The sequence below is a fragment of the Amblyomma maculatum genome, chromosome 3, assembly GCF_055883805.1.
Source record: "Amblyomma maculatum isolate TAMU_Amacu chromosome 3, ASM5588380v1, whole genome shotgun sequence".
Classification (NCBI taxonomy): Eukaryota; Metazoa; Arthropoda; class Arachnida; order Ixodida; family Ixodidae; genus Amblyomma; species Amblyomma maculatum.
This window is the reverse complement of record NC_139346.1, coordinates 59,688,308-59,713,409: the sequence shown is the minus strand read 5'-3', so window position 1 is coordinate 59,713,409 and position 25,102 is coordinate 59,688,308. Positions and strand designations below refer to the sequence as shown.

The 25,102-nt window shown below is 46.3% G+C and overlaps 1 protein-coding gene and 1 pseudogene across 1 annotated transcript in view; both read left to right on the top strand.

The window, feature by feature from the left end:
* The window catches only part of LOC146194841 (uncharacterized), a 59,302-nt gene that overhangs the window by 12,430 nt on the left and 21,770 nt on the right, over nt 1-25,102 (top strand). The window lies entirely within an intron of this gene.
* LOC146194842 (uncharacterized) lies at nt 17,881-19,386 on the top strand (annotated as a pseudogene).

The following is a 25,102-nucleotide window of genomic DNA, read 5'->3' as shown; positions in this document are numbered from 1 at the left end:
TGTTTTTTCCATTTGGGCATTATATAGGCGTGGAAAGGGCTAACTGAGTACATATTCCCACATCTGGCCCTCAAGGGTCCCGCTTGGGAAATTTTAGGGCCGATGCAAATGAAATTTGGGCTTTGTGTAGGAAACGCATGGGCTGATCTAATTGGGGCCGCGCACTCAAAAGCCGAATAGGTCCCGCATGGGCCGCGGCGGGGCTAAATACGGGTATGCCCGCACATTGCCTACATGGGATCCTTGAGGGGTACTTGAGGGAAGGTCAGACGAAAATCTGGAATTCATGCAGAAAATTCCTGGGCTGCCCCAAATAGGGTTGCCCACCAAAAACCTAGATAATTTCCGCGGGGGTGGTAGCGGTGCAGGCAATTGCTCCTTCCCACTTCTGCCCGCATCGGTCTCTTGCGGGGCAATTTAGGGCAGATGCGATGGAAATGTGGGCCTAAAGCAAATAGAAGACGGGCTAGTCCGATTGGGGCTGCCCACGCAAAAGCCGAATAGGTCCCGCATGGTTTGCGGCCGGGCTGAAAAGCGACCACACCGCAACGCTGCCCACACGGGTATTTCTTGGGGTACTTGGGGGAAAATGCAATATATATTCGTAGTCCATGCGGTAAAATCAAGATCAGCCCAATTGGGGCGGCCCATGAAATGCCGCAGTGGGCCCCAAATTGACCGTAGGCGGTCTTACCGCTCTGAAACGTCTCCACCCTATCTTTAAGGCACTATTTTATTTATGTAAATCATGTTATACTGGCTACTAATTGCCTCTTCTGGAGGTTTCAAATAACTGTCCTAAGCATATCTCTGCTATGAATAAAGACTATTTTTACTCTAACAACTACGTTAATTATGCAGTGTCGACAGAAAATATGCAACAGTAACTGTTCCGCTTTACGAGTATGCACTGAACGATCTCCAAATGTTTCCTGCGGCATTACTATTCTACACGCACCACCGAAATAAATATTGAGACCAACATGTTGGGGTTGATGTGGGCCAGCCCACATTATTGTAGTGTTGGGAATAAATTTCTCTCATCTTGCTGAGTGTCGCATACAAGGAAAAAAATAGCGCATAATGTTTCGCAATTGATGATTATTGAAATTTGGGCAGCCCCGAAAATGCCAGATTCGACCCATCAGGGCAGCACGTGGGCCAGCCCAAAACGGACTGGCTTTCGCAAATTCCGCACCTGTATAATTCAGGTATTGGAGGGATTAATCCACTTAAAAATTAACACCTTGATCAATGGGATAGCACTACCTGAACAAATGTGGGACCCATTAATGATTTTGGTGTGCTGCCCACATTCGTCTACCTAGGCTGATTGCGGGCAGCCCTACTTGGGCTGCCCACACGGATACAGATTGGGCCGATAGCGGCAGAATTGGGCAGCCCACGCGGGGCCCCTCTGGGTACGTGTTGCAAATCCCGCATGGGGCCCGTATGGGCTGCCCTCATGGGCCCAACGCGGGCCCCCACGTCATAGCCCACTTTGTGCTACTTGGGACCACTTTGGAGCGAAACAAACACATAAGAGAATATGTGACAGCGCGAAGATGAGAAGAAAAATTCAATAAAAATATGGACCTGTATTTGACAGGAAATAACATGACGACATAGACTGTAAGGAAAAAAAATCATCAAGAAAACGAAAACTGATCATTTGGATTCAGATGGGTGCACCTATATTCAATAAATATATTCTGTGGTCTTTAGGAATGCTTTATATGCTGATTTGAAGGAATTAAATGGTAACGTAAGATCAATCCTGTGTGCATGAAGGTTTCGTAATTTTAGTGCTTGGTATTCAAGATACTGTTTGCCATAATTGGTTCTGGCTTTTTTTTATTTTATGATCAAGGGTTCGAAAGCTTTAATGCGGAGATATATCTGTGTACCTTGGGTACAGCTTTCTTTTATGGATGATTTGCATCAGTTGAAAGTAGTATACCTTGTTGGCTGGTAATAAATCATATTTTAGGAAGAGTGGTTGGGTGGGCAAGTCACTTATTTTACATTTGCAGTTTTCAAATAGACGTAGAATGCGCTTCTGCAGTACAAGCAGCCTATCGTAACTTCCTTTCGTCGTGGTACCCCAGACTAATATTCGGGTCCTTCGGGTCTTTCGGGTCCTTCATCTCGGTTCTGATTGGTCTGTCTGTTCTTGTCTTCAGGTCCGGGCGGGGGGCTGAGCGGTGGTAGTTGGTCAGATCTGGGCTTGAAGGGCTGGGGCGAAGCTGCTCGGCGATGTCCCTGGGCCCTTGGTCGATGGTCCCGGCTTACAGATGGCGTCGATGCTCCAAGGCAAGGGGGGGGGGGATGACGTACGCCGCACCTTCAACCAAATGTTACGTGGCGGCAAGCCAGTGAACACAAGAGAACAGAGGACAGAGAGAAGATGTTGTATGACCGTGAGATGGCGTTTAATGAATCTGTGTGCGGGACTAGCGCGCGCGCTCCAGCCTGCGCCACTGCCGTCCTCTTCCTCCTTCGTCTGTAATAATATTATCGTAAGGCTTGAAAAGGGTAGAGGCACAGGCCTTTCGTATTTTTAGCTCCACCTAAATACACAGCAATAATTATCCTTTGAGCAATATACACAAATGTTCGGATATGAGAACCAGGGGGTACGCCCGAACTACGACATTGCGTAGAAGGGTGACCTTCCCATTGCGTCTAGAATTGGCTGTCACTTTTTCATTCTCTGCTGCATGGTTTTTGGAGGTGCAGATGGGTGTACGACTTCCTATGGGGACGCTGAGTAAAATGTTCAAATATGTGTCTCAATGGACTGAAGTTTTCTTATAGGCTTTCGATGAGCCATGGTGGGTCGAGCGCTCCCATTCCTGGGGTAGAGGCAGCTTGTGTTCCTGACGGCGATTGCTGGCGCTTCTTGAGTGCCATGGTTAAGGATAAATGCGGACAGATCGCTCATCTGTGAGAAGTCTGGTGGATACATCACTCACATTTTAACTCTCGCAATCCGACAACTGCTAGTTTGTGGAACGCAATACCACTGCTTTGCAGTAAAACACTAGCAGAGAACTTTATGCCACGCTTTTAAAGGTAGGAAGCAACATCTTTAATGAATCGCGTTTGCAGGTTTCTCTTGTTGATCCTCATTCGTGTACGTGCCCTCGCTTACTAGATAATTTGATATTTTTTGCGTGTGTAAACTCACACATACTCACTGCAAACTGTCGCAAGCAACCATGAATATAATATGAAAGATCTCCCGACTTAAGCGGGTGTTTCAGCGAAAACATTAAAAATTCATAAAAATACTGGGTTCAAACTACAAAAATATCTTTCCAGAAACACACTCTTCTATGACAGACATAGTATGCTGGATGCTACTCTAATTATCAAGCGAATTAAACAAAATCAACCAGTTGTCTTTTTCAGTATCACCGTTTTGTGGCCTCTTCTGACGGAGAGTTCTAAGCCATGAAAAAATTGTGACCATATTGGTTTTCAAAGCATAGAAATACGCAAATTTTAAAAGGCCTACAGCACGAGGAAGTTCGACGCCTTTTTCTTCTTGTACGAAATCGAAACTTAGCGCAAAAGACGCGATAGGAGCTCAGTAAAAAAGCAATGTTCATTGATGACGTGGGGTGAGGACATGATGCGTGGATGATTGGAGGAAAATACCTAGCTACCATTGTAAATTACGCTCAACATGTTCAACAGTGAATCCGAAAGCTGTCGGGAGTCACAAAAATTCTCCAAGCCAGGCATTTTCGACGAGCTAGACTCAGTTTAACAGTTATTTACAGCATAAATGAAAGCCCAAAACGTTTTCAATCTAGAAATATTTTCACGCTAGTGACGACTAATAGGGATTGTGATGGTGTGGCAGGAGAGGAGGAAGAAGCGTTGGTTTCTGGGAGCCCGTAGGCTTCATCTTGTCGCGCTACCTCAGCTCTGTAAATAAACACCCCTTCCTTTTACACCGTAACAACTTGGTGGAAGGTGCGCCGTTCGATCCCCACCTACAGCGCTGGAAGACTAACTGGAGTTTCGACGTAGTTGCCACCTCGCTGGACTGCCACCGCTCCCGACCATCATGGACCACACGCACTCAACCCGTGCAAGCCGCGAAGCTGCAAGCCAGGCTGGCCACAGGCTGCCCACTCCAGCCCTATTCCGTCCCAGCCCTACCGGGAACCACGATCATTTGCCAAAGAAGGTGAGGACGTTGAGAAGTGGCTACTTCATTATCAACAAGTTAGTCGGTACAACCGGTGGGACCCTGTTACCATGCTAACAAACGTCGTTTTCTTTCTCTCTCACACGGCTGTGACCTAGTTTGAGAATAATGAGGGCAACTTTACGACTTGGGAACGGTTCGCCACCGAGTTAAAACAGCGTTTTGGCGACTCTGTTCCAGCAAAAAACGGGCTGAGCAGACCCTTGCCCAAAGGGCTCAATTGCCTGATGAAAGTTCTACAACTTATACAGAAGAGATTCTCAAATTATGCAAATGTGTCAATTTGAACATGCCCGAGGAAGACAGAGTCGGTCACAATTTGAAGGGTATCGCGGCGAACGTGTACAACTTCTTAATCGCCAAAGACAACCTTGACACTGTCTCCGATGTCATTAGACACATCTGCGCGTTTCAAGCTTTTAAAACGCGTCGTATTGCGCCGAACGTTGGGTGGCTGGCCAACGTGCCTACCGTGGCCAGCTTTTGTGACCATGCCCAATTAGATCTTCCGTCAACTATCCGGCAAATCGGGCGGGAAGAATTTCTACTGCTCAACCCGCTTCCACTGCATGAATCTGCTGAGATCTCTGTCCAGAGGGTTTCTAGACGGCCGGCTTCACCACCACAAGCGATTGCAGTGCAGCCTTTCTCTAAAGCTTCCGACATTGCAGCTTCTGTTGACTACCCGCCAATGCATTTTCCCAACCCGACTGTGTCGATGCTTGAAGCCCCAAGGTAGAACGTCACCTGAAGCGCACCTAGATCTTCAATTCGATCTATCAGGCATCCGAGCAGTATGAACATTCAGCCAACCTACGACACGCCCTGCTGTTCCAGGCTCTTATCCACAACAGCATTTTCAAGCTGATCCACCGATATGCTACCGCTGCGGCGTCGGAGGTCACATCGCCAGGTTTGTGGGCGGTTTGCGAGGGTGTTGTGTGATGTGGTGTAATGCAAATGAATTCTTTGTGTTCACTATTGGCCTGATTTCTTGCTGATAGTAGCACCAGATGCACAAAACCATGCCTAAGTTACCTTCTTTTGTGCACTCTGAACAATTTTGTGAAGAAATTCTCTATGAATCGCCGCTTGTTTCACATGCGCGCCGGTATCTGTGACTGCCCCGTGACTTTTACGTTGGCTTAGTCTGAAATACTCATCAGGATGGTCGCTAGATCTGACTGCTAGAATCAACTTGTGCTTTCTTCGAAGAAGTGCCCACCACATCAGTCTGCAGCCATGTGCACATCTTCAGAAGACGTCCTTTTGATGGTCAGCAATTTACGCTACAAGAACAACGGAACACTCTACCTGATCGCAAAGCATATTGCCTGGATGTTGGAGGGCAAGGACTCCTTTTCTGTGAGCAAGAATTACGCAGACATCAAAATGCAAAAGATTTCACCTACGGGCAAGGCCAAGGTACAGCTCCAAGTTGTACTGCATGGAGCTGAAGGTTCTGCCACCACCTTTCACTTCGTTAATCCGTTGGGTACACAGGCTCAGTTGGAAGACAGAAATTGCGTCAAGGAGCTACTACAGCAGCTGTTGCCAAAGTTTAAGCGGACATTGAATTCGGACCTTGAAGAAAAAAACAGGCAGTCGGTTCCCGCCACGCTATAACCGCCGGGTGTCTCCAACAGTACCCAACAATCGACCATACAGCCCCGTTTATCAGCAATACAATTCTCCGCTTGGGTATTACCGCAACATCCACAACGAGAATATCCGCAACCATTTCTCTGCATCTGATCGTAGTGCTACTCCTCCACCCGCCTTCCGTGCGTGTCGTTCTCCATCACCGCGGCGGCGCTCCATGTCGCCCCATCAGGAAAATTAACCAGCGTGACCAATGTGGGTGAGGCAGCTGGAAATGTGCGGTGTGCCAACATCCCTCCAACTGCAATGCTCAAAAACAAAATTCGTGTGTTCATTGAATGTGTGTGTACATTATCTTTGGTGGATACGGGTGCGACTGTGTCTGTTATGAGTAATCAGCTTAGGCGCTCGTTGGGACGCAAAGTGATGTTTGAATATGACTGTGCTTCAACATTCTGTGGTGTCAGTGGAGAGGTGTTGCGGCCTCTGGGTGGGTGTAGTGCGCAAGTGTCTGTGGGTGGTGCAATGTTTCAAGCCGAATTCGTCATCTTACCCCACTCTACGCATGACATTATTTTAGAAATCGACTTTTTCAAGTTTTGCGGCGCTACCGTGGACTGCCGAAGTCAAGAGGTTCATTTTGGCGACTCGCATCTGCCGACTCTTTTTAAAAGCGGCCGTAATGAAGAAACAGTTTTGAATATTACCGAAGACATAGTAGTTCCACCCTTGTCTGCTATATTCGCCCCCGTGTCCGTTCCACTTCTTGAGCAAGTTTCATTTCAGGCCGTGGTGCACCCAGTTCAGTCAGCATGTCTGAAGAAAAGTATTATTCCTCATTGTATGATCTCCGTGCATCACGGTAACACCTCGCTATGGACAATCATTAATTGTCCGAGCCCACAGTTTTACCCACCGGAGTGAAGCTAGCGTCCTCTGGATCCGATGCGCCTCGCGTTGTTGCTTTGGTCACAGATGTGATGAGTGCCACCGTACCTCCTGCTGTTGATGAAACTTCGATCTGCCACTTGATAAGTGCCGATCTCAGCTCACCTCAACACCGTATTCTTGTGGATATTCTTCTAGCCTTTTCGCCTATGTTTGACGTTTCTCAAATAGATGGACTAACCTCTTGCCCTGCACCTCGGACACATCATACCATCGATACTGGTTCGGATCGTCCCATCCGTCAAAAGCCATATCGCATATCCCCATCTGAGCGCGAAGACATTCATGAGCAAATGGAGGACATTCTACGGAAGAAGGTGATACAGGAGTCATCTAGCCCTTGGGCAGCCCCTGTTATTCTCGTACGCAAGAAAGACGGTTCGTGGTGATTCTGCGTCGATTACCGGCGTCTAAAGGCTGTTACGAAAAAGGACGTCTATCCTCTTCCTCGCATAGGCGACGCCTTCGACTGCCTCTCTCGTGCGTCTCATTTTTCTTCTCTTTATCTCGGATCTGGCTACTGGCAAATTCCAATGGACCCTGCGGATAAGAAAAAAGCAGCCTTCGTAACGCCAGATGACCTTTATGAGTTTAATGTTCTGCCATGCGGGCTGTGCAATGCGCCTGCAACGTTACAAAGATTTATGGACACAGTTTTGCGTGCTTAAAATGGGACATTTGCCTTTGCTGTCTGGACGATGTCGTCATATTCGGAAAGTCCTTCCAAGACACAATGACCATCTAGTACGAGTCTTGAATTGTCTGCACAACGCCGCCCTAATTCTTAACTCGAAAAAGTGACGCTTTGGAGAGCGCCAAGCGCTAGTGCTAGGACACCTTGTCAATGGTGATGGCGTAATGCCGGAGCCGCTAAAAACTGCCGCTATTCAGTCTTTTAAACCCCCGCAGACAGTGAAGGAGTTGCGCAGTTTTCTAGGGTGTGTTCGTATTTTAGACTTTAGAAGCTTTATACATCGCTTTGCGGACGTTGTTTACCCATTGACGTGCCTTCTGCACAAAACTCCACTTTTGACTGGACACTACACTGCGACACATCATTCCGTCAACTGAAGCTTATTTTAATATCGAGACCTATCCTACGTCACTTCGATCCTGCTGAAACGACAGAAGTGCACACGGGCGCTAGTGGAATCGGTTTCGGTGCAGTCCTTAACCAACGGCACGATGGACGAGAGCATGTTATCGCGTACGCAAGTCGTACCCTGAGCAAGCCGGAGCGAAACTACGCAGTCACCGGACAGGAATGATTGGCTGTCGTTTTCGCGGAGCAGCGCCTCCGTTCATATTTGTACTATAGTGCCTAGAATATATTTTTACGGACGGTCCTTCACTATTGTAACTGACCATTATTCACTCTGTTGGCTGCGGAACCTTCGAGGCCCATGTGGTCGCCTCGCACGCTGGGCCCTCCCGTTATAGGAACATGACTTTGCCATGGTGCACAAAAGCGGGAGGCGTCATGCAGACGTAGATTGTCTTTCTAGGGTGCCTATGGCCACGACCGCATCTGACAGCGACGATTGTGACAATTACATGTCGACCCTCGAGGCAGCGTTCCCCGACACGAATGTTTTAAAAATAGAACAGCAAAGGGATAGCAGTCTGCAGCCTGTCTTTGCCGCCTCTCAAGCCAGCGCAGCTACAAGCCGTTTTTTGTACGTGAGGGCCTCCTATTGAAAAAGAGTTATTCGTCCCTCGGCCAGGATACCTACTCGTAGTTCTCAAGACGCTTTGCACGGACATATTGCATGTCATGCATGATGATCCAAATTCTGAGCATTTGGGATCAGTTTGAACACTCCCCCGTGCTTGAAAAAGATTTTACTGCCCCAGAATGCGCTCGACTATTGAACAATGTGTTGCCAGTTGCAAGCAATGTCAACGCCACAAACGTCCCACTGCAACTCCATCTGGCTTGCTGCATCATGTGAGGACCCCGACAGCTCTGTTTGATCAAGTAGGCATTGGCCTCATAGGTCCGTTTCCGAAGTCCTTGGATGGAAATCGCTGGATTGTAATCTGCGTGGACTATCCACACGTTACTGTGAAACCGCCGCTCTTCCATCTGCTACGGCACATCAGGTGTCGCTTTTCTTGCTGCACTCAGTCGTCTTACGACACGGGCCACCACGAATTGTTATCACTTATCGGGGCCCACAATTCATCACTGATGTTGTTGAAGAGCTCATGCGTTTATGCACCGTAACTTCCCGACACTCGACACCATACCATCCACAGACAAATGGTTTGACTTAGCGCGTAAACAGAACGCTTATAAACATGCTAGCCATGTATGTGGATGCAGGACATAACTGGGATACTATACTACCCTTCATCACGTATGCGTTTAATACCGTCACGCATGAGACGACTGGGTACAGTCCTTTCTACCTGCTGTATGTCAGACCGCCACGACTCCCTGAATACTATCCTGCCCTTCTCAACCCGTGAAGACCCGTGCCTGGCAGAGACCCTCTGTCTCGCCGAAGAAGCTCGGAGACTAGCCCGCTTACAGTCTGGTGCTTCACAAGAACATTACAAAGCACGGTACGATGCCAGTCACTGGCGTGTAACATACTCCACAGGTGATTTAGTCTGGTTGTGGCGTCCAATTCGGCGCAGCGGCCTACATCAAAAACTATTGGCCCCCTTTGACGGCCCATATATCGTTGTGAAATCCATCAGTGATTTAACGTATGCAATAGCCCGCCTGACAGCATCAGGTCGTCGGTATGCCAAAACTGAACTATGTCATGTTGCCCGCTTGAAGCCGTGTGAGCCTCGCACGACTCGCGAACACACTCAGAGGGCTTTGTCTGAGTAAGGGGGAAATGTCACGCTACTGACGACGATGGATTGTGATGGTGTGGCAGAAGAGGAGGAAAAAACGTTGGCTTCTGGGGGCTAGTAGGCTTCATCTTGTTCTGCTACCTCAGCCCTGTAAATAAACACCTCTTCCTTATTACACCTTAACAATATCTGTAAGTAACTATAATGGATGATGTCGCATATGGCGCATGGAATAAAACAAAGAAGTCTAAGGCTGTCACCCGTAAATAATTAGAAGGTATTATTAACGATACGCCCTTAACGGTGCGCACCCTCCCAGACACCCGTAGAGTGAGTAGGGGTAGCTGTTCCGGTCGCAAAGGAGATGCCCTCGACCTGCTTGACAAGCTCAGCCGGAATTCAACTACCTTGTAGTGACAGAAGGGGGTGGCCGTTTGGTGCCCAGCTTTCGCAGGTTCAAGTCAGAGTTAGGATCGGAGTCAGAAGTAACAAACAAAATAAACTTTCTTCACAGTAAAAGACGATACAAAGGAATACACAAGAACACTTGAAATGCACAGACGAGAGGTTTCCAGAAAAAAATAAACGCTAAGTATGCAACTACAGACTTATTCAATAACACAGAGGCTTTACAAGACAGAACAAACACGAGAGAATCACATAAACTAACACCAAATTGTTCACCGGGCACTGTTGCAGTCCGACGCCTCGAGAGTCACAATGTGGCCGCCATGCAAGACCAGCGCCGTTTGATCCCCGGGAGTCCAGCCGAAGCACTTGCGAACACGCCGCAATCGCTGACTGACTGATTGACTACACAAACGGCGCGGCCTCAATAAATAGGGCGTGCTAAGGCTAGCGCGCGCACACACTTAGTTTCGCTAGTTAGAGCGCTTCCTTTTCCTCCCGTCGAGCCGAGCGTCGTCATTGGCTAGGTCCCGTAGAATGCTCTGGAGACCCCTGACACCTTCCAGAGTGATGAGTCACCGTTATCGCCGGGTGATGAGGATATCACGTACTGACGTGATGTGCCACTCATATTTGCTCAGTAACACTTCATTAGAAAGCGCAACTTAATATCGATAAATGGGGATGCATATTACCAATAATTTGCCCTAGAAACCACACAACGACAGCATAACTTCCAAGGCAAATAAAAAACTAGCATATATTTTGGGCCCACGCTATGTCAACTTCATACAATCGCTCATTCCAATTCAGTCTAAACAGCTACAAAGGATTTCCAGTATTACTGGTAATAAAGCGTTCTTAAACAAATCGCCGTTAATCGTCAGAAGAGAAATATCTCGCCTTTATCACATTTCATGCTTACGTTCATTGTGGCTTGAACCACAAACATATGCTTTAGCTCGCCTAGATCACCGCCAGAAAGTGAATATTTCGCACAGTGACACAGTATTCTATTCTTATTCATTTCTTCCCCAAACAAGCAAATATTTTCACAACTTATCTTTGTCACTCACCAGCATAACCCCTAACAAAACTGAATACGGGGTGAGTTGGCGGGAGTTAAGCATTTTCCACAGCGCGTGTGTTTCTTTCCCGGTGTTCGTTTTTCGCGCTGTGCAAAGTCCTTACCACAAATAATTTTAAACCGGCCATTCAAGGTCTTATATCTTAAGCTATTCAAACAAGTGACTCACTGCGCGTATTAACTGTTTTTTTTTTTACATTGTATTTTGTAGTGATAATTTTGTTTGCGCCACCACGTAACACTCGAGGCAATTATTATTTTCTTGTCCACATTAGCATTTTTGTTATTTTTGCCTTTATTGCTGTTTTGAATTTTTGTAATCCTACTCGTCATCTTTTTATGCGAGTCCTTTTTAATTGGCGTTTGTTACTTTCCCCGCCCCTCTATAATGCACTGTTCACCTTTATGGTATAGTAAATCAATAATTCCTCCTGACGGCGCGCTCGGTGCGCCCGAATACGTAGTGAATATAGCGCTGACCTGCGGTACCGAGTAAGGCACCGCCTGATTTGTCCCTTCTGCGATGCCTACGACAAAGCTTTGCGTTGCTACTGGCTCAGCGGTAACTGTCAGAACCGCTTGCTAACGCGCAGGAATCGCACAGTCAGTACCTCTTCTTATTTAACTCGTGACCAGCAGCAAAGCAAAAGTATGTTTTGAATGGGGCGCTGTAATCGCGGTGCGCTTGAAGAGCGCTGTAATCGCGGTGCGCACAAGATCAATGCAAAAGGTCGCGCTACTTGGAAGAAAACGCGTGCATGTCTATTGTATAAGTGACGTCAACTCGATGAAGATGATAAACGATGCAAGGGCCCCTGCGAACTGTGTCGCAGAATAATAAAGCACAAAAAGTAAGATTATTCCAAAGAACTTGAAAGTAAACATAAGATTCACGAGCAGAAATGAATAAAGTTTTCTTTTGTTTTGTAAGTAAAATGCGTAGTATTTATAATGATATTTTAACTTGTATTTACCGACCTCTTTCGGCCATTAAGTATCTGCTCCGTAGTTTCTCAAAGCTCAGAAGCTCAGATTGAAGCTTTTTCACTCACGGACCGGGTGCGTCATCAGCCCCAGTTCAACGTTCAACGTCGCGTGATGCGTCCGAAGGGAATTATATATGTTAAACAGTCAGTATTTCGTTCTCCTGGTTATGGTAGAGCTTTACATCAAGGCGAAGACTTTGTTTGCTCGATGAGAAACTGATTGCCGCGGCATGTGCGCATTTCCGGAAGATGGACGATGCTGCGTCACAGCTCGGTGGCTTGGCTCGCCCAGCTCGGCCTCCCGGGTACGTCCAAAAAGTGCCGGCTTGTTTTACGAGTACACATTTGCACGAGCGGCGTCCCACTGCATCTATTATATTTGAAAATTGAAGGTATGATTTTGCCTCAGGAAGCGTGTCGCATTGCGCAGTCTTCCGTTCCGCTCCCATTGCGGCGTGTTTTGCCTACTGCGTCGCATTGCCGCACTAACGTTCGCTGTATGTGCTTTATCTGGTATCAGAAGAATATTCCTATTGTCAGTGAGATCTTTATCAAGGATATGTTACACGCTGAAGTTTTAAATGCGTAGCCTCACATTGAGACCTCTCAGCGACAAATGAATCGCGAGAAAGGAATGGAATCGTGAAAGGACGAGATTATAGTTTTAGGGAGCGAAGCTGTATCGCAGTTACTTATACTTCTAAAAGGCTTTAACTCCTAAATGGTAACAGTCTCCATCTGAATATCTTACCTAAGCTCTTACATCTGGGTGTTCTAACACTAGCGTGACAGTTATTCCGTTCGTTTCGTATAGTTCTTTGACATTGATAGGTACTTTGGGTGTTCGGAAAATCTTTAACCTTTTTATCATCTCACCGCGTCTCGTTTAGAGACATAGGCTTACGTCGTTTTGTTATCGCTGAACAGGTACTATCGGCCGGAAAATAAAATGGACCACCGCTCAGGGTAGCGGAGTGGCTGCGGGGCCGCACAGGGGCGCTGTTATCTCGCGCCGCTCGCTGGCAGCCAGAGTGCCCCGAGTGACGACGAACTTCGCCCTCATCCTCACGCGGGGGCTTGTCGCGCTTATTAAATGTCTAGTGTTGCGTTCAGCCACTCTGCTGCTGACGGTCCCGACGAAGGGGAGCGCACATCGCCTATTCATCGAGCACATCGGGCTGTGTCAGATCAGTTGGACAGCCGCAGTCCATAAAACCGTGGCTGTGTGAACAAACGTGTCGGAATTTTGGTTTTTGTTGTCTTTTTATATTGCCCTCATGTTAGAAGTTACTGCTAATCCCCTGCATCTACCATAGCCGGATTTTAGGCAACGCGGTCAAAGACGCCGCATCGGCAGCCACCTTGACGGGCGCTTTTTCACGCCAGTGAGATAACAGAGACGGCGAACTTCTCTGCGGGCGCTGCTTCTCTTTCGAAGCTGTCGTATTGCCACTGTCTTCGCAACAAGCTTGATATTCTGTTCAGCAAAACATCTGCAAATTTTTTTCTTTAAATGGGGTCTACGATACGTAGCCTATGACGATAATTTCTTTGCAATAGTTTAGTCCCGAAGAGATTCTTAGGAAGACGAATCATAAAAATTATTTCCAGTGATGAAATTTATTTGCGAAAGCAGATTAAAAATCTTATTGGCATTCTGCAGAGTTACCTTAGTGAGGCGAAAAGTTGCCATGTGCCGCGATGACTTGACTTAGTCGTCTTGGCATAGAGCCATGTAGTGCCGCCACTAGGTATGGACGTCGGCGCAGGGCTTCCCATTCCTCTTTGACGGCCTGCCAGAGCTAGTCAGCTGCGCCACCACAAAGGTGCCGTGAGGAAAGTTCCTTCTTCATGACTCCCCAGATGTTTTCGATGGGGTTGAGGTCAGCCCCTTAGGCGGCCACGGGAGCTGACTCACGGCGCAGCTCAAGAAGGTCGCTTACAGCACGCGCATTATGTACGGAGCTGCGGTCGTGCTGGAACACGTAGCAATCATCCGGGAACGGTCCGTCCAGGACGTAGGGAACCATGTGACCGGTAAAGATCTCGCAGTACCTCGGTCTGATGTTCAAGCCCTCAATCCGCACGTGTGTGCCGACGGCGTCCTTACTAATGGTGCCCCAAACACTGACTGAGCAGTAGCCACTGCCGTGCACGCTGTAGATGTACTCAGGGAGATACCTGAGCTTAAGAGAGCAAACATGTGTCAGCAAACATTATCTTATGTCGGGTCCCGAACTAAAACCCGTTTCGCTTCAGAAAAATAAGGCTTATTGCTAAAACATAACAAATCCAACATTCTGTTCAAGCTTCTACGCGGCAAAAGAAAATAATCAGCTTTGTTTTCGATGTTGTATCTATGTCGAACTGAAGCGGGAGATGCGAGGCGGCACTACATTTTCAAGACTACGATGTGTTTCAAACCATAGTTCGCTTTTGGCACTGATTAGTTAGTCCAACCTTAGCCGCGTTTTTCGTTCGCTCTAAGAATGACAGATCATACCTGCGGTTAAACTACTGCCACACAAGCTGCTGTCGGTCCCAGCGTGTGCACAACGTGGACGCCTCAGTGAAAATCGCCTCCCGCTACTCCTCTGTACACCACTGCTCGAAAGCTCCGGAGAAGTCGAGTCGCTCTTCCTTCTCGTTTGTTTCGAGGTGCGGCCTTTGAGCAGTCACTCAGTTCATTACACTAATCTCTTGCTACCAGCACTTGATGGTTTCGCTGGAGAAACTGAGACCAAGTGCGTCGCGAACCTCCCTGGCGTTCAAGAAGGGGTCTTCAAGCACGGCAGCAACAATTAATTATCCTCTTCAGGTATTGTGCTCCTTGGGCGTCCGCTGCACTCAGCATCGAAAACTTCACCATCTTCGTCCCTATATACTCCAATAATACGGCTCACCTCAGTTCTTGCCCTTGAGATGCGGCGACAAACTTCACGCTGCGGGACATCTTGTATGCAGAGGAGTCGTTCATTGGGCCTTCTCTCCTCGATTTGAGCCCTAGGTAGCATTATTGCGAAGTACCAAACCCAATGCGACCATTCTCGTTTTTATACATTCTGCGCTTTCCCGTTATCCAATGGTGAACCTGGATTGAATGTTCGTATTTTACTTTTATCAACGTTATAGGCCAGAGATTTTGCAGTGCGCGGTGCTATCCTGATAACATTCTGTCTGGCCATTTATCACTGAGGGACCATTTAATCTATAAAACCGAGAACGGTTGCATCGGCTTCGGTACTTCGCAAGAATGCCACCAAGGATTCCAATCGAGGAAAGAAGGCGGATCGTGCGACTGGGCATAGAAGGCGTCCCTCAGCGTGAAATCTGTCGCCGTACCGGAAGGACAAGAACAGCGGTGAGCCGTATTCTTAGAGCATACAGGGACGAACACGGCAGAATTTCCGATGCTGAGCGCAGTGGACGGCCAAGGAGTACTACGCTTGAAGAAGATGAGTTAATCGTTGCTGCAGTAGCTGTAGACCCCTTCTTGAACGCCCGGGAGGTTCGTGACCAACCTGGGGTGAGCTGCTCCTACGACACTGTTAGATAAGGTGGCGAGAACCAGGTCTAATGAACTGCGTTGCAGCTCAAAAGCCGCACCTCACAAGAAACCAAAGAGAAGAGAGACTCGGTTCTGCCAGAGCCTTCCAGCAGTGGTCTCCAGAGAAGTGACGGGAAGTGATTTTTCTCGGATGAGTCCACATCTGCACGCACTGGGACCAGCAGCAACGTGTGCGACGCCCGCTCAACAGCAGGTATGACGTGTAATTCTTACAGCTAATGAAGTATGCTTTGCAACACATCGTAGTATTGAGAATATAGTGCAGCCTCGTTTTTCCCTTCTGTTTGATTTGACGTAGATTCAGTATCGAATACAAAGTAGGTTATTCTCTCCTGCCGAACAGAAGCTTCAGCAGAGTGTTGGATTTGTTATGTTAGCGCTACTTGAATTAAGTTTGGGAAACGACATATGCTAATATTCGTAGGAACAACTTTGCTGTCCTATGCACAGGTATCTGGCGCTCGTGAAATCTATCCGACACATTGGTCCTATCTTCTGTTTTGTTTGAGCGCGCCAGCAAACCGTATACCATCTGTTTGGCATTGCGGTAGCTGGTGGCAACAGCACTAGCGGCCGGGGCAACTACGGAGGATTGCGCTCCGCTTCCACAGGTCGAACTCGTCAGTGTTAACTGTGAAGATGTATCTGTTGTATCTTTCACAATACATGTATTTTAAATAATATTCTCTAATCGCAATGGTAACTGTACGCACAGAGAGACAGCTACCGAACGCGGAATACAGATACTACAAACGATGCTTTCCGCTCATCGCCGCATAGATTTAACGTGAAGTGCGACCCATTCCATGTCGTGTATTTCCTCTCGACAGTGCATATTTATATTCAGTATTGCGCTGCTTTCATTTTGCATTAAAGGCGCAGGTAGCATTCACCGCGGTTAGGCTGCTATCCGCTGTTATCGCGTACCGAGCTTGGCGAATGCATGTGTGTCTGTGGTGCGCCGGCGACTTAGTGCGAAAAGCATACAATCGAGCTGTCTTGCTTCAACCATGTATACTTTCAAGTTAAACCACGGTTCGAGAACAGCACATTAAAGGAGTAGCGTCTATGTCCGTCGAAGTTTCTTCTGCAGCCTTCGTGTACATTCGGCGGCGCAGCAATAGTATCCTCGTTCTGTCGTAGCAGTATCGTTTGTACGATGTATCGTTGAGCAAAATGTCCAATAACGTGCGTTTTTAGCTGCACCATGAACAAAGACAAATTTGTAGTACGTACAGGAGCGCTTAAGAAATCGGCGCAGCCCTCTGGCGCGGCAGACGATGGCACTCTCGCCGAGCGTTACTCCCTAGTCGTCGCTAGGCCTAAATTGTTCCGCATCGAAACCACATTCGACGGCGCATTGAAATTGCTCAGCGCTAGAGTAAATGGTCTCTCGTGGAACTGTCCTACTGCCGATACCGTTGTATGAGTAAAAGAAAGATGTAAATTTCGGTGACGCCGTAGCAGCGGAGCAAGCGTGCAGACGATGAGCCGCGCGCCGCACCAGCGGCAGCTGGGTGAGTTAAAAAGAACTTGTTCTTATTGCAATTATCAACAACACAGAATAAGTAAGAGATCGGCAAGAAATATTTTTTTTGCCGTCGGCAACGGTGTAAGAGTACTGTCGGCTTATTGTTTAAGGCAGGGTAAACCTCAAAAAAAAATCGAATTTGCAATTTTGGCCCAGAAAAATCGAGTGCACTATGAAGAATAAACCTGCGGAAGCGTGGCCTCGAGCGCCCGCTCAAAACGGTTTAAATGCCGTGCCAAGATGTGCCGCGCGCTCTGGTGTTTAAAAATGGCGGACGGAGTTCGGAGGCCGGTTTGTTTATCGTTGTCTTTCGCAGTTTTCTTCATTATGGCGCGGCTTTTTTTTTTTTCTTGGGGATGTGTGGCAAATAAATGTTATGCATTAAAAGATCTTATTGTATTAAAAATATTTACTTTGATAGCAGATGTTCCGCTAGTGGGGCTCTTGTAGCGTGTTTCGTGTTTGTTATTGTTGGCATCATTTCGGTTACGGTCTTGTCTCTTTCGTGTTTCAAACGTATTGCTTGCGCAGAAGATGGCACGACCGTCCAGCAAATGGAGCAGAAAGAGAACTTTCAAAGGTAAACGGTTCACTAGCAAGAAGGGCAGTGAGAAACCGGCACGACGAAGCGCAAGCTTCACAAGACTTGGTGAGAGGATCAGTAGTGATTCCTTTGATGTAGACGGGGCAAGTACGACTGGCTACCGTATAATCGACTTCGCTCTTCTCCGCAGTTTCTTGCAAGATGTTGCTGTGTGTAAAAAGTGCAGCAAGGGTGCAATACTACTCGAAGAAGCTATTGACAGGCGAAGCGGTTTGGCATCCTCCATAAATTTCACCTGCAGCGAGTGCGATGCTCTCAGTGTGCTTGAGACATCAAGGCGCATTGCTGGCAACGTCTTTGAAGTAAATCAAAGGTTTGTTTATGCCCTTCGCACCTGCGGCAAAGGTTTGGCATCTGGTCGCATCATGTGTGCTGTCCTCAATCTACCGCCACCGCCAACAAAGTTTGCATCGTACAACGCGAGGCTTCTTTGTGCATCTACGACCGCTGTGAGTAATAGTATGGCACAAGCTGCCGAAGAACTCAAGAAAGAGGCCTTCGCCTCTGATGGAGAGCTGGAAACTGCGGTCACAGTGGATGGGACGTGGATGAATCGGAGTTATTCTTCACTACATGACGTCGTAGCAGCGATATCGGGTGACACTGGAAAAGTGCTCTACTTTTAAGTAGAGTCTAAGTTTTGCCACATGTGTGCCCGCAATCTTCACACAGATGACAGCTTGAATGAATGTAAAGTTTCCTACGATGGGCCATCTGGTGGAATGGAATCTTCTGGAGCAGTAAATCTTTGGGCGCTCTGTTGAAAAGCACCAACTAATGTACACAAGTTACATTGGTGATGGAGACAGTAAGGCGTATATTTCTGTAAGAGACTCGCAGCCATACGAGAAGGCCATAGAAAAACATGAATGTGTAGGACATGTCCAGAAGCGAATGGGCACAAGGCTCAGGAACATCAAGAAGAATGAGAAGGGGAAAAAGCTTGCCGATGGTCTACAACTTTCCTGGAAAGGGCGCCTCACAGAAAATGACTTTGACTCCCTTCAGGTTTACTATGGCAAAGCTATTCGCGGAAATACAGACAGTCTGTATAATATGAGACGAGCGGTGTGGGCGATATACTTTCATAAGTTATCCACAGATAGCAAGCCCCACCATGAACTCTGCCCAAAGGGACCTTCTTCATGGTGAGGGTATAACCGCAGCCTTATTGAGGGAAGCCTTGAGACCTACTTCCACAAAAGCTACTTTCCTGAGGCCGTGATGGACGTCATCAAGGCGTTGTTAGATCCAGGTCTTCTGGGCAAATGTCTTCACGGACGAACACAGAACACCAATGAGTCGCTGAACAAACTCATTTGGTGTCCTTACCCTAAGACAACATTTGTCAGTGCTGACACCTTGCTAACGATGCTGCAGCCTACTACAATGATGGTACCTCTGCAAGAAAAGCTGTTCTAGAGGCTCTTGGAATTGTTCCAGGTGTGTTTTGTGATGTTGCCCTCGACAGAATGGACAAAGAGCGCGTTGACAGGGCAGAATTGTATGACTCTGCCGAGAGCAAGGAAACACGACGGGTAAAAAGGAACTCTAAGAAGGGTTTTGGAGACACCTGCAAGAATGTCAGCCGTGAAATGTGTTCTTCTGAGGCATTTTGAGCATGCATGAGAAGTATGCAAACATAAAGCTTCGTCTTTCTCAAATTGTGTTTTTGCAAGTTCCTCAAATTCAATGTACCTTTTCTCAGAAAGTATTTATCGGATTTCAGTTAAACTTTGCCCACATGTACATTAGCCAGTCCTAAATATGGGAAATGAAAAAAATTGCAGATGATATGAATTATAACATTGGAAAAAATTACACTTCAAGACAACCCCCCCCCCCCTTGTGCCTCAGTGCATGCAGCGGTATTATTTTTTCGGGAACAAATTCCTGAAGAATATCGCATGTCTTTAGTTCAGATATAACCCATGGGTATGTAGAACACCGCCTAATATCATCACATTCCTTTGAGTGGTTACAGAGAAAAGGCACATTGAATAATTAAACACACCTGACATTTTGGGAATGGGCCAAAGGACAGGTAAACAATCTAAGCTCAAAAAACGTGTTCTATATTGTACGCAGGGGCATCTGTTGTGAGCGTACGAAATTTGATGTAAATATCTGCACTTGTTTCTAATATAATACGTTAAATGTAACATGTACCGTTTACCCTACCATACCTCCTTAAGTGAAGAACAGATACCAGCACGCTGTTCTCGCGCTGGCCGAAGAAATCGTCCGCGTATCGTTGGCGCGGAGGGCTTGCGGGAAACACGGGCGGCACGGAGTGCGTGTTTACTATGGCTGAGGAAGTAAAATGAGCATTGATTGATTGAATGTCATTTTTTTTATTGGGAAGGCTCATGGCCATGGATGGGGATAAAGGGGAGAAGACAGAATCCTTCATTGTTTAGGAGGTCGTCACTCGAATCGCATTGCTCTAACCAGGCCACTAAGCGCGCCATACTTGGCAAATATCTGTGTGTTAGCTTCAGTTTCTAGAAGGGAACGATAGAGCATCATATTCATTTATCCGTAATTGGTGATAAGACTGTCTGGCCTACACAAAGCATTCGTGGGCGAATTAAATCAGAATGGACGGCATCCGCTGCAGCAGAAACATATCACAGCCGCACTCGGACTCTTGTGGCATGCTTCCCGCATTCACTCTCAGCAATCATCTTGCAATTTCTTTGATTGTTCGTACAGTCCACGAACACACATTGTTGTCCCGATGACATTACCACTAAAAAGGGCGCTAATAAATGTATTTAAGTCTCTTAAACGACAACATACCGGGGTGAAAGGCCGCTCTGCTATGCACGAAGCGCGCGAAGGCACAAACCGCTCGGAACTCCTTGGGACGGCGCAATGAGTCTGGTTAGAGAGTATTTTCCTCCTCTACTGCTTGCAATCGGTAAAACAGTCTATAGCCATTCACAGACAATTTTTCAGAACTCGAAGCTACCTTTGCCCTTCCTTGGAATCCAATTTGTTACTCTTAAAGACCATCGGTTATATTGCCTTCGCAATACATATCCATGCCAAGCCCATTTCTTCTCTTTGGTTTTGAATACAATGGTCAGTTCAGTTCAGTGATTCAGTCGTGTCCGACTCTTCGTGACCCTATGAACCATGTCACGCCACGCTTTCCGGTCTCTCACTATCTTCCTAACATCACATAACTTCATCTGCAGTGCCTCGAGGATGCCATCTAACCATTGCGTTCTCTGCCTACCCCTTCTTCGGCGACCCTCAACCTTTCCCAACATCAAATCTTTCTCCAGCGACTCATCTCTTCTCATCAGATGACCAAAATAGCTGAACTTTAACTTTAGAATTTGACCCTCCAATGAGTAGTCAGGGTTTATTTATGGTTGACAATATCAACTGATTTGATCTTCTGGCAGTCCAAGGAACTCTCAAGAGTCTTCGCCAGCACCACAATTCAAACGCGTCAATTCTTCGGAGGTCAGCCTTTTTCACAATCCAAAACTCGCATCCATGCATCACAACTGGAAAGACCATAGCACGAGTTATACGGATTTGGTTGGCAGACCAATGTCTCTGCACTTTACTAGGCGGTCAAGGCTAACCATTGCCCTCTTTCCCAGAACCAGGCGTCTCCTAATTTCATGGCTGCAGTCTCCTTCCGAGGTAATCTTGGAGCCCAATGGTACTACCTCGAGTTTGTACCCTGATATAGTGGACTCTGCATGCTTCCTATCTATAAATGTTATACCTACCATTTTTTCGTTTCATAATCATCTGTGTCATCCCTACCTCAGTAATACATTTTCTTTACCCTGCGCTTTTCATAGGTCAGCATCTGTAAGATTCATGAGTTATTACTTTCGTCTAAGGCGATACCGCAAGTAGGCTCCTAGTTATGACTTCATAGTATCTGCAGGTACTTGCCGAGTGCCTTTCATCCCGATCTTATTCTTCATATTTACATTTCGTGGTTCATATCTGCAGTTAGTATCTGTCCTGAGCAGACATAATCGCCGAACTCCAAGTTTTAGGCTACCTATCGTGAACTGCTGTTCTTTCGGAAGACGTTTCAACCTAATCTTAGTCTTCTGCATATAAGTTTTCAACCTACCTATTTGCTTTTCGTTTCCAGGTCAACCATTTTCCTTTGCAATTATCCCTTGAGTTACTTAGGAAGGCAAATTCATCAGCAAATCTCAAAATGCTGTGGTATTATCAAATAACCGTATTTCTTTAACTACTGTCACGGCAGGCCCCTAATACAACCTGTAAGTATGCGAAGCATAACACTAGAGAAATTGCATTTACTTGCTTATTACCTTTCTTATTGACATTTAATTAGTTTCTTTATGGAGGACTATGGTTACGGCACATCTCACACTGCCTTCATATAAGACTCATCTGCATGCAAATATCGCTGTGTTTACATGAAGGCAGAGGGTTCTAATGCTGTCTACCGGGCTGGTTATATTCTAAGCAATTTTGTATCATCTTCTTGATAGTATGAATGCGATCAGCGGTAGAATGATCGTTCCGAAGGAATGCTACATTCTTTGGTTAATTGAAGATGAATTTTGCCTTGAATCTGTTCGCTAATAGCTTGCTGGTTGCCCAGCACGTAACAAAGAAGAAGTTAATCGGTCGGACGTTCTTCCAAGAGTAGTGTACTCTCGAGGTCACACGTCGCGTATGCATGGCGAGGAGTATTTCGAGTACAACCTCCCCATCGTCATTTACAACTCTGCAGTTACCTGACCATCTCAACGGTTTCCCCTTTTTGCTTTAATGCTTCCTTACTACGTACTTTGACATGCACAGAACGTATATTTGCTCGTTGCTTCAGCAAATTTCAATATTGTTCTTATTTCTTCAGCTAATGTACAGATAAACAAAGAACTCTTCCGTCGCTTTGGCTATCCTATCCATTTTCGCACACTAGACTGCCGACCTTGTCTTTCAGCGCGCACATATGATTTTTGCCGATCCCTAGTTTCCTCTTGACCGCTATCAGACTACCATCGTTTTTAGAGCCCTCTCAATTATTGGTATGTTATGCTGTGTCTTATATGTGTCACACTTTATGATTCTTGATTGTGATTAGCATGCATAGCTCTGCCAGATATGCCCCGTCTACAGGTTTGAAGGCCTTCAAGATTCAGCATTTTCAATTACCGTCATTCGCCTTCTCAGATATATTAACTGTATCCAGCCTGACTTCACACCGCCTAATTATGCCGCGCACTAAGTGAAGATACTTATGCAGCTATCATTCACTACTTCTACACTAAGGAAATATTCGATGGTTAGAGCTTAACAACCGGAAGTGAACATGGAAAAACCCTAAAGGGGAGACTAAAAATGAAATTGACTTCATAATGTGTTCCAACCCCGCCATTTTGCTGAGCATAGAAGTAATCGGGAAGTTGAGATGCAGTGATCACAGGAGGGTAAGTTCTCAAGTTAGTCTAAATAAGAAAAGGATAAAAAAACTTATTAGTAAGAAAAACGTTCACCGACGAATTAGCGGTGAGGGAGGGGGGGGGGGGGGAGGCAGTAGAGTTCAGGATCTCGCTGCGGAATAGATATATTGCTCTAACAGAGGAGGACGACATTAGCCTAGAGCAATGAATAATAATATCAGAGATATCATTACTGAGTGCGCTGTAGAATTAGGCGGAAGGATAGTTAGAGACTATACCGGTAAGCTGTCTAAGGCGACAAAGGATTTGATTAGGAAACACCAAAGTATGAAATTTTCCAATCCATCAGACGAGAAAGAATTGGCAGAGATATCAAAGCTAAATAATAGGTGTCAAGTGGCCAATACAAGTAAATATAACCCGGAGAAAAATAAGAATGCTCTAAAGAACGGGGGAAGCCTTAAAGTGAGAAAGAAGAAACTCGACATAGGCAAATATCAGATGTGTGCGCTAAGGGACAAGGCGCGTAATGTCATTACGAATATGACCAAGATAGTCAAAGTAGCCGAAGAGGTCTATACTGATCTCTACAGCCGCCAACGAAGTCACGACATTAATCAGGTAGGGAAATGCAGTCACGCGTTCCGCCAGTGACGAAGAATGAAGTTAAGAAAGCATTAAAAAACTATGAAAAGAGGAAAGCAGCTGCAGGGGATCAGGTAACTATAAATTTGCTGAAGGATGTTGATATCATGCTAGAAAAACTGGCCACCCTGTATTCTCAATGTCTGCTGCCATCGACAATACCGGAATCATGGAGGAACGCAAACATTATCTTAATTCATTAGAAAAGGGACCCTAAGGACTTGAAAACTTACAGACCGATTGGCTTACTGTCCGTTACGTATAAGGTATTTCCCAAAGTAATGTCTAATAGAATCAGGGCAACTTTAGACTGCTACCAAGCAAAAGATCAAGCAAGGTTTCGGAAAGAATACTGTACTATCGATCACATCCATACCATCAACAAGGTGATAAATGCCCAGAATATAAAAGTAATAATAGTAACAATAGTATTAATAGCATTATATAATAGTAATCATTGATTACGAAAAAGCTCTTGACGCTATAGAAACCTCGCCGGTCATACAGGCAGTGCGAAATCAAGGTGTAGACGAGCTGTACGTGAAAGAGCTGGAAGATATATATAGAGAGTGCACAGCAACCATAGTTCTGCATAAAGAAAGTAACAAAAGTCCCATAAAGAAAGGTGTTAGACAAGGAGACACGATCTCCTGAGTACTATTCACAGCTTGCTTAGAATAAGTATTCGGAGACTTGGAACGGGAGCAGATAGGAATGAGAGTAGATGGAGAACACCTCAGTAATCTGCAATTTGCTGATGACAATTCCTTACTAAGTAACTCAGGAGATGAATTGCAAAGAATGATTGATGACCTAGACAGGAAAGGTAAAGTACGCTTGAAAATTAATTAGCAGAAGACAAAGGTACTGTTCAACAGCCTCGGGAAGGAACAGCAGTTTACGTTATGTAGCAAAGCACTTTAAGTAGAAGGCGAATATATCTATTTAGGACAGATGGTAACCGCCGCTCCGGACGATGAAAGGGATATAACAAGGAGCATAACACTGGGATGGAGCGCATTTGGCGAGCACTCCCAGATTATCACTAGCAGCTTACCGGTATCGGTGAAGAGGAAAGTATACAACAGTTGCATCTTACCTGTACTTACCTAGGGAGCTGAAACGTGGAAGCCAGCGAAGAGGGTTCTATTTAAGTTGAGGACAACGCACTGGGCTATGGAAAGAACAATGATTGTAATGACGTTAAGAAATAGGAAACGTACCGATTGGAAATCAAGAAGAAATGGGCATGGGCAGGTCATGTAGCGCG